The sequence below is a fragment of the Priapulus caudatus genome, unplaced genomic scaffold (genome assembly GCF_000485595.1).
Source record: "Priapulus caudatus unplaced genomic scaffold, Priapulus_caudatus-5.0.1 Scaffold216, whole genome shotgun sequence".
Lineage (NCBI taxonomy): Eukaryota > Metazoa > Priapulida > Priapulimorpha > Priapulimorphida > Priapulidae > Priapulus > Priapulus caudatus.
In genome coordinates this window covers 186,518-195,919 of record NW_014577277.1, presented here as the reverse complement: position 1 = coordinate 195,919, position 9,402 = coordinate 186,518, and the positions used below count along the sequence as shown (strand labels likewise).

The 9,402-nt window shown below is 43.1% G+C and overlaps 1 long non-coding RNA gene and 1 pseudogene across 4 annotated transcripts in view; both read right to left on the bottom strand.

The window, feature by feature from the left end:
* Window positions 1–9,402, bottom strand: part of LOC106807462 — a 42,705-nt gene that overhangs the window by 31,635 nt on the left and 1,668 nt on the right. The gene's annotated exons all lie outside the window — the stretch shown is intronic.
* LOC106807461 lies at window positions 2,975–5,833 on the bottom strand (annotated as a pseudogene).

Sequence of the window (9,402 nt, the reverse complement as noted above, 5' to 3'; positions counted from 1 at the left end):
ATACATGAATTGTTCGTACTCTCGAAGTCACAGATGCAAGTCACAAGACGGTTGGATTGCCAATGAGTGAAATACTAGTAACCAGTGTATTTGAATTCTGCGTACGCAGTGTCTATTTACAGTCACATGCCTGTACCGGAAAACGCTCTGCCATAAACATTATGCGGTTGTATTAGCAGGAGTGATATGATACCCTATAATTAAGGTATTTAGCTTCTTGATTATTATATTAGGGCAAAAGTAGCTCGTCATAGCCAGGGCGTGACCAAGTATGTAGCAGCTGTAGGCCCGGCCTACACTTTTTTTTGCCAAGTTATCTTCTTTTTTTTAAACAGTCCCAACTAATTCAAATCCATAACAGCTTTGGCATGGACGAGTTTAAGAAGTCCTAAGACAGGAAAAACTGAGTTGAAATGAACGTAGCAAGCAATAGGCTAAGTTAAGGTCGACCTATTCTTCCTGTCATCTATAGCTGTGCTGTCATTTCTAATCGCGGTGCCCGTTTCCATTCCCACTCTACACCCGCCGAAAAGACTAGGATCCATTCTTGTTCAGTTTTTTTAACGCAATTTAAGCTATATCGTTCCGTGAACAACTGATTTTAACTCGTTTGTGGTTTTTTGGTTTAAAATAGATATTGAATTAAGTGCTCTAGGAGTTTAGCAAGAGAAGTCATGGGAGACCGAGATATGAAGCACTCGACGAAGGGGGGCGTTTCCGGCCATCTGGGGGTTTGTAAAACGCAAAAATTTCTTGTACGCTCCGCGCCAACCGATGGTGGCGCTCCCGCTCGGATGAGGTCAGTCGTGCGCTACAACTTTGCAATACCATGGCTACGGCCACTGGATCAGCCTCCATGATGCAATAGCTTGCTACTTCATTTACATAGTTGCGCCCCGTTTCGGCTGCAGGTATTACATGAAGCCCTTTACTCTTGCACATGAAAACTTTGTGCATCAGACTCACATATGGGTCTCAGGCAGGCGTGCCCGTACTCCTATCATTTCCCTTAACGCAGGTCAATGTTACAGATATAGATTATACGTGCCACATTTACGTGTCACTGCGGTGAATTTTTACAGGTATCCTAAGGCGATCAAACATAACTAACGTTATTACGCCCTTGGGAGTAGGTACTAGGCTGATTGGATTGTCACCCGCCCGCCTAAACTGGTGCAAGATGTCTGATTCTATAACTAGCTCGGACTTACTTGATTCTAATCTAATGTTTATGTTAGTGTGAGAATTCTATATGTTGACGCATGTTCTTGGCATTGTGGAAAACAAGGACTAAGACCATGTTGCCTCTATATCACTATGTGCATTGTTAGAGCAATCTTATAGTAATCGCTCCAACGTATTTTTCTTTTTTTAAACAACAACATATTATGCGAGCAATGTGTTTTGTTTCACGAGTTTCAGTAAAATACGTGTTATTCTATTATATATTTATTACTACCAACGCTTCAAATGTCCGTATGCCTCAGCGATCGTATCTTGATGTTGAACCAACCGATATATTTCTTGCCTTTCGCGTATTGTATTTGTTATGTGTAAAGGCCACTCGCACACTAGGGCAATATTGCTCGCGGTCCGATTGGCTTTGCTATGTTGCTCTAGTGTTCTGTTGGCCTTAAGGGATTACACGTCAAGGCCTAACCCCTGTTAGCATGATCACGAAAGAATGGAAACCCCTGCTCCCCTTCCCGTAAATGCTAGATGCGTCTATTGCGCTTACACTCTGAGCAGTGATGTGGCCGAGGATGAATATATAATAGATTATCTCCTATGTGGTCTCATCACTTCTATACACGGCATGCCAAAGCATCTGAACGATTACATATAAGATCTATATATACGTATCAGGAGATTTACAGATGATATTTACCGCTTATTTATTACAATTTTCATACTCTCGTATTTTATTCTAGTTGGTAATATATGGCGAGTGAATATAGCTTACATTATGTAGTGGTTATACGATCTCATACAAATTTGGGCTTTTTGGGCAATTAAAATGGAAAATGACATATGTAATAGTATTTTGAACTTATTGTGTGATAGCCAATGTTAAATAATGATAATTGTCCTGTTAACTAGGTAGTCGTAGTATACACAGGTACATGTAAAATAAATACTAAATCTATTTTTCCCTATTACTCGATAAGATAGGTTTTCCAATTAATTGCTGTAACCTTTGTTTTGTATGTGAAATGGTTCGTCGCCACCCATTGTGACGCCTTCATGTGAATGGACACCTATTAGAAATATCCGAAAGTCTGTTCTTTTTGCAAAGACGGTTTTTGCTTCTCATGCTGTTAATTGCTTCGTTCGATGAACCACGCAAGGAGTGTATTCCATCTAGCAACTACCTCCATCGTGGCAACAGCTTGGAATGTCATGAACCCTCGTGGTGTGCACTTTCTTGTATGGTTATAGTGCTGTAGTTTGATTATTCGTGCGCGCGATTTCTCAAAGGTCAGTTTTGAAGGCTCTGCTTAATTCGTCGGTGTAAATTAACCCTCGTGTAATTTAAGTTGACCGTGTTTACCAAAGAGTAGCAGACTTTGTTTCTCAGTTTGTAGTAAAATATGTTAAACTATAGGCTATTGCATCAAACACGCAGAAAACTACATTGTAATCGTCTGTTCGGCGTTGATTGATTCAAGGAATGCCAGTAGGCATGAAATGATGGAGTTCAATTGATGGAATACGATGTGTTCTTGTCATAGAGTTTAGCTTCGTTTGTACATTTATTTTCTGTATATTTAATATCTATAGCATAATACCGCTAACGTCTACTGAAATGTTTGATGATGAAATAATTTGGTAATTATTGTTTTCTAAAGTCTTTTGTTATACATTTTCAGTGGTCTTTGTTTATACATTTTCACGGTCTAGTACGATTGTAAGCAACACACGCGCGCGGACGCGAGCACGTACGCACACACAGACACGCACGCACACACACACACAACACAACACACACACACACACACACACACACACACACACACACACACACACACACAAACACACAATCATCTGTAAACATTTTCTGATTTGTTTGAACGTTTTTGTGGATCTGCTGCTTTCTGAATGCCAAACATTCAGTGCTTGTGAAATATTCATGCAATCATTGAAATGAACTTTTTTTACGTTTAATACATGTGCATTGAATTTGTAAAATTTTCCTTCGGTTTGGTTATGTGTGCCAACAGTTTAGTAGACTACTCATCTGGTATAAGCGTTAATTTCATCCCTTTTGTGATGAAATTATGTACGTGTAATGTGATAGGAAAGGTAAATAAAATGTACGATATAATGATGATTTGCTACTGAAAAAAAATGCATTAAATTAGACGAGTTCCCGTGCCACTATAATCTTGTATGTAGTTGCAATAAAATAATTGCTTAAAATAGTTTCCTCTTATACGAGACACCGTATTTCTTAGTATATTTCGTTTCTGTGCAGTTTGTTAGAATGCATTTTGAATAACAACTTATTGTACCCGCGTTTTACTAAAAAAATATCACTACTGGTTGATTAACATATCACTACTTTAGTCGATCTCATTTTAGTTATGCTGATAACATACAATCCAGATCGTATAATTTCCACAGAAATGGCGATTTAAACAGCTACAGTGTTTTCGCGTCTTAGAAATAATGCGTATACAATAATCGCCTAGTACGAGTTCCTGAATGTGACTGCATGTCTGCCATAGCAGTCCATTGCCTTACATCGGGTGCATTCGTACAGTCCTCCGATACATTTTGCCGACGTACTATTGTGATTTTGCGAGCGACCACTGTCTCAGAATATCGCACGCTTTCTGCAGCGTTTCGTCCTTCTTAATGAAGCAGAGTCGAACGTAGTTCTCGCCTATGTGTCGGTTAGCGGGCGAGTAGAACGCGCTGACTGGTATCGTGGACAGCTTGTGCTCGCGAATCAACCATTTCGCAAAGCGGACGTCTCTGGCTTCTCCGTCCGCCGATTCCACTGCCCCGCTGTGCTCGTCAACGTTGGAGAAATCGGCAATGATGAAGTAACCGCCTTCGGGTACAACCGGCGGGATCCCAGCCTCCTCGAGATGCTTCGCTAGCAAGTCCCGCTTACGCTGCATCGAGGATGTAAAGCTACCGAGGTAGCTATCGGAGCTATTCAACCTCGCCAGCTCTTGCTCCAACCCAATAGCAATCGCTTCCTGAGCCGGAGTATGAACGATACCGAAGGAGGTTCCGATCACCGACCTGACGGGACCGGTGAGGGTGTCGCAGGCGATGACCCAGCCCGTCCTCCACCCCGTGGCGCTGAACATCTTCCCGCCGCTGCTGATGGTGAGCGTGCGTTGCCACATGTCCGGGAGCGTGGCGACGCGAACGTGGCTGCGCTCGTCGAACGTCAGCCACTCATAGACCTCGTCCGAGACGACGACGAGGTCGCGTCGGCGCGCGACGTCGGCGAGCATGCGTAGTTCGTCTACGTCGAACACCTTGCCGACGGGGTTGTTGGGCGAGTTCAGGATCAGCATCTTCGTCTTCGGGCCGCAGCATCGCTCCAGCTCATCCGCATCGATCTTCCAGTCTCCGCTCCTCGTTGCCGTCCCACCTCCCTGCTGCTGCTGCTTCTGCGGCCGCATCGGCACGAAGATGGGCGTACCTCCTGCCATGCGCGTCATATCGGCATAGCAGCCGAAGTACGGCTCTACGATGAGAACCTCGTCGCCAGGATCCACATACGCCGTGATGCAGGCGAATAGCGCACCGAACGCTCCGCACGTGATAGTGATGTTGTCGGCGTTCAGTCGTCGGCCGTGCAGCGGTGAGTACATCGTCGCTATCGCTCGCACGAGGCGCGCGTGCCCGAAGAACGGTGCGTATTGGTGCATCATCGCGTCATCGCTGAGTACTGTATCAGAGAGCGCTCGCTTCATGTAGTCGGGAGGAGAGAAATCGGGGAAGCCCTTACCGAGACTCAGCGCCCCGTGCGCGGCGGTTAGCACGTCGAATTCGTGCCAAATGTTGCTTCCGTGATGCTGCTGCGTTCTCCTTGCACCTCTTGCGCGTGGGGCGTGCTCGTCGGACGACATTTTGTATAGCCTCTAGTTGTCGTGATGCGTGAACGTTTATGAGCGTTGCACTAGTTTCGCTGGTGTTTGCTGTACTGTTATCGAGAGGTGCTAGGCATAACCTTTGAGTAATAATTCTGACTCCAGGGCACAACAGACAAATGTAGGTCGCGCATATCAGAAGCGACGCCGAGAACTAGGGAATCGGTTCCTGGAGTTGCAGGTGCGTGTAAACCTGCGCGAACCAGTTAATTATTATATAAATGGCTGAGGACAGTTTACCGATTAGCAGAGTGTGCGGTTGGAATTGTAAGAACCATGCAGACGGGAACGTAAGAAAAAATACTTGAACGGAGTCGATTTAGACCCAAAACGGGGATTTAAATATTATCATTATGTCTCACTGAACTTGATAAATTAAAATTTAAACTGTATGTTTAAAACTAATGTTATGGAGTTATTAATTTATGCTATTTCTAAAGTGAACTTACGTGGCGTTACGAGAGAAAATGAAAACGGTTGGTAAAAACATGAGAAATCCTGGCTTTAAAACTCAACATGTCTGTGATGGGATTGTTAAAAGTAAACACAGCTGTAAGTTAACGCATGTCGCAATTGAGGCATGTCAGGTTATTAAAATTTATGGGCTGTTGCAAATTAGGTTCAGCTTTGAAGGCGTGTCAGACCCTACATGCGTTGAAGGTATGCGGAGAACTCTGCATGGTATCAAGAGTAGATAATAACATACTCTTGATGGTATCAAGAGTACATAATAGACACTTGATGGTATTGAATAGTGCTGCTGCTTTTATTGTTATATTATTGTTAGTTGACATTGATCAATAGTGCAAAATTGCTATAGAACAATAGTAGTAGTAGAAAACTTGCCTTTGCTAATATATTAGATTCCTAAAAGTAATTGGCTTATAATCTTGAACACGTGAAAACGTGCTATACCTCTACTTCTGGCATAAGCAGTGCATGAATGCCTGTCTGCTTTAGTCAATAGAAATTCTATGGTATCTGCCTCCTTGTATTTGTTCTGGAGAATTAACAGTAATACTACGCTATGTTTCTCAAGTGTTTTCCTTCTATGCAGTGTACCTATATTGATATGATCTATATATTACATGGGGCGGAGCATGTCCATATGTTTGATTAAAATGGTATTTGCGGTAATTAATGATTATGTATGTGAGATCAGAGGCCGAATTTAATTTCATGAAAACCTCATAAATACGTGACAGCCAAAATCTAATTTTCAGTGATATGTTCCTTGTTAAATTATTATCAATGTGCATAATAACTATTTATAGCCACATGTTCATGTGTTTTCTCGTGCCAGGAATTATCTTTAGCAATGTTAGTAAGTATAACAGAGAAATACAGAGTGAAGATGCGAGAAAATGTTTTCGCTCTAACCATATCACCAGAAAAACACTTAATCGGTCATACGTAAATATTTAACAAAATCAGAGAGCTGTCTACGAGAGCACGACTTTTTACGCTGTCAATTCGGTAGGAATAGTATTTCCGAACACTAGCCAGATTCAGGCGTGTACATGTAACTCTGCTGCTTCTTGGTACGTGGCTGGAGCCGATAACTTAACCAATCGTTGCATGCATACCTTTTGACGTGTTGTTTCTCCGTCTCCTCGGCACGTTCATTCGTTTACAACGAGACGATTGGCACTGGATATTAAATTACCACAGTACTGTAATTATAATATGCGTAATTATATATAATATATATCATTATAATTATAATAACATTAGTAAAACGTGAATAAACATTTTGATCATTATTCACTTTCAATAAATCGTGGTTAATAGTAATTGTTAGTTACTTCGTTAACGTTCGAAGTCGCCACCCATGTATTTTTTTTAAACTTCCTTTACATGTCGATTGCAACTGAACATGAACAGCTGTATTAATACTGCGCGTAGATTATATATACACATGAAATACACATTAATACACATGAAATGTTTTTTATTATACGCCTTGAACAACGAGCAAGTCCGTTGTCCGCGCGATGAATCAATTGATACTGTAGGGCCTACTAACTTACGTCAGGCTCGTTTTACTTCTAATTATACGCCTTTCAAGTTATCACAGTTAAAAACATCGACCACAAAAAACACAGAGACAAGATGGTGGGGATGATTCTGTTCACGTGTCTATTGAACGCGAGAGATCTCGCAAGAGAGAAGCCCATCACATCGTGACGAAACAACGTCAACGTGTGGTCAACGATATATCCATCTGGGTGAGGCCTATTCCATATATGCGCACTTTATAATTCTTTTTCACAAGCGTGTAAAATATTGATATTGTTCAAAAGCTTGTGAAATTGTTATTGGTGACAGGGGCGTGGCAAACTCATTTAGCATGCAGGTAACACCGCACGCAGGGTTGTCTTCTGGGCAGTTGACCGTGGGCACTTCATCATTCCCGTACCGCTGCCCAATGCCCGGTGGCAACTGCACCCCACCCCCGCTAGCTAAGGCCCTAGATGTTTCAAAATAAGTGACAATATGCTTGAGTTTATGTTCAGGCGACAATATGTTTAGGCGACACTAAAGGATGAAGGACCCTTATAAATATTGATCATGAATAATTGAGTTCTGAAATAAAGCTATTAAGGTGGGGGTGGGGGCTCACTGACCATTTTCCCAGCAGTACGGCGCACTTGTTTAAGATGGCTGTTGGAGAGTCCGTATCTAGAACGCAACTCACGCTATCGCTGCCACCAGCAGAATTAACGAATTGTGGGATGTTGACATTACACGCGAAGCCCTCTACAACGTATACGATAATACGATAACCAGTACTCTACGCGTGTTTCGCTTGACAGATGGCGCCACTATGACGTAAGGGAGCATAATTTTAGCTTGCCGGTCAAATTTTTCGCGAACAGTTGTAAAATCACAAATAAATGTGCGAGTGGATAGCAGGCGTACGCATATGACAGGCGAGGTGGGACACAAATGGTATTTAGTGACATGCCGGTCACTAATTCTTAATTTAATGTCTATCATCATTTTCTAATTGAGTGATCATCATTATATTTATTTTGTGGCAGTAATTAAATAACCAATCAGATACCTACTTAGTTTATCTCAGCCAATCATAGGCATATGGAATTATATGTAGCACACGTTCCGTCACCTTTTCAACAGATCTCGCTTACTTTAGCCAGAATAATGTGTCTGTGTGACATGTCTTGCTGTATATGGTGGTAGGTGCGTACGTGACTTGTTTGTGTGTTGTGTGTTGTGTGGTGTGGTGTGTGTTGCTGTGTGTGTGTGTGTGTGTGTGTTTGTGTGTGCAAATGTGGCGATGGCGTGTGCGTGTGCTGTGCGTGTGTTGGTAGTGCGCGCGTTGTGGTGTGTGTGCGTGATTGCGTCGCGCTGCGTGCGTGTATGGGGGTCATCGTGTGTGTGTTGTGCGTGTGTCTGTGCGTGCAATGCGTGCGAGTGCGTGGCGTGCGGTGCGTTGCGGCCTTGTGTGTGTGTGGGTGTGTGTAGTGTGGCGTGCTTGTTGTGTGGTGTGTGTGGTGTGTCTGTGCGTGGTAAACGTTGCGTGCGTGCGTACGTGCGTGCGGTGGCGTGCGTGCTTGTTGTGTTGTGTGTGTGTGCGTGTGTGTGCGCGCGGCGCGTTGTGCGTGTGTTGGGTGCTGCCGCGCGTTGGTGTGTTTGTGTGTGTGTGTGTTTGTTAGTGATGTGGCGTCGTGTGCCTCGCGCCGACCGACGGCGGTGTGTGTTGTGTGATGTGTTTGTGCCGTGTTTGTGTGCCGTGGCCGTGCCCGCACCGTGCCCGTTGGTGTGTTTCGCCTGCTTCGTTTCTCTGCGACGCACATGTACCTGCCGCCTGTCCGTCATGCTGTTTGGGCTTGTGTTGTTGTGGTTTGGTTGCGTGCTGTTGTCATGCTCTTGCAGTTGGAGCTCCGTTAGCCATTCATGCCTCGTGCCTGGTGGTAGTGTAGCCATGTGGTGACAATTACATAGATTTAGTGTGTCAGATGTAAACTGTGTAATTCATGTAGGTCATACCTGCCCAATACAAGCCCAACAAATCCTTAATCATATCATACGTACATTACAAGCAGCTCCAGCAATAAAACTTAATCATATCATACCATGCAATACAAGCAGCTCCAGCAATGGAACTTATTATTATTTGAGTTCAGTTATTTTAGGTATGTATATTTTAGTTGTTTTTTAAGTTGTCTTTATTAGCATTGTTAATTCAAATACAAATACAGTGTGTTGTGTTACTGAAGACAGACTTTTTCATGGAGAAAAAATTCTGCATAAATGGCAATAC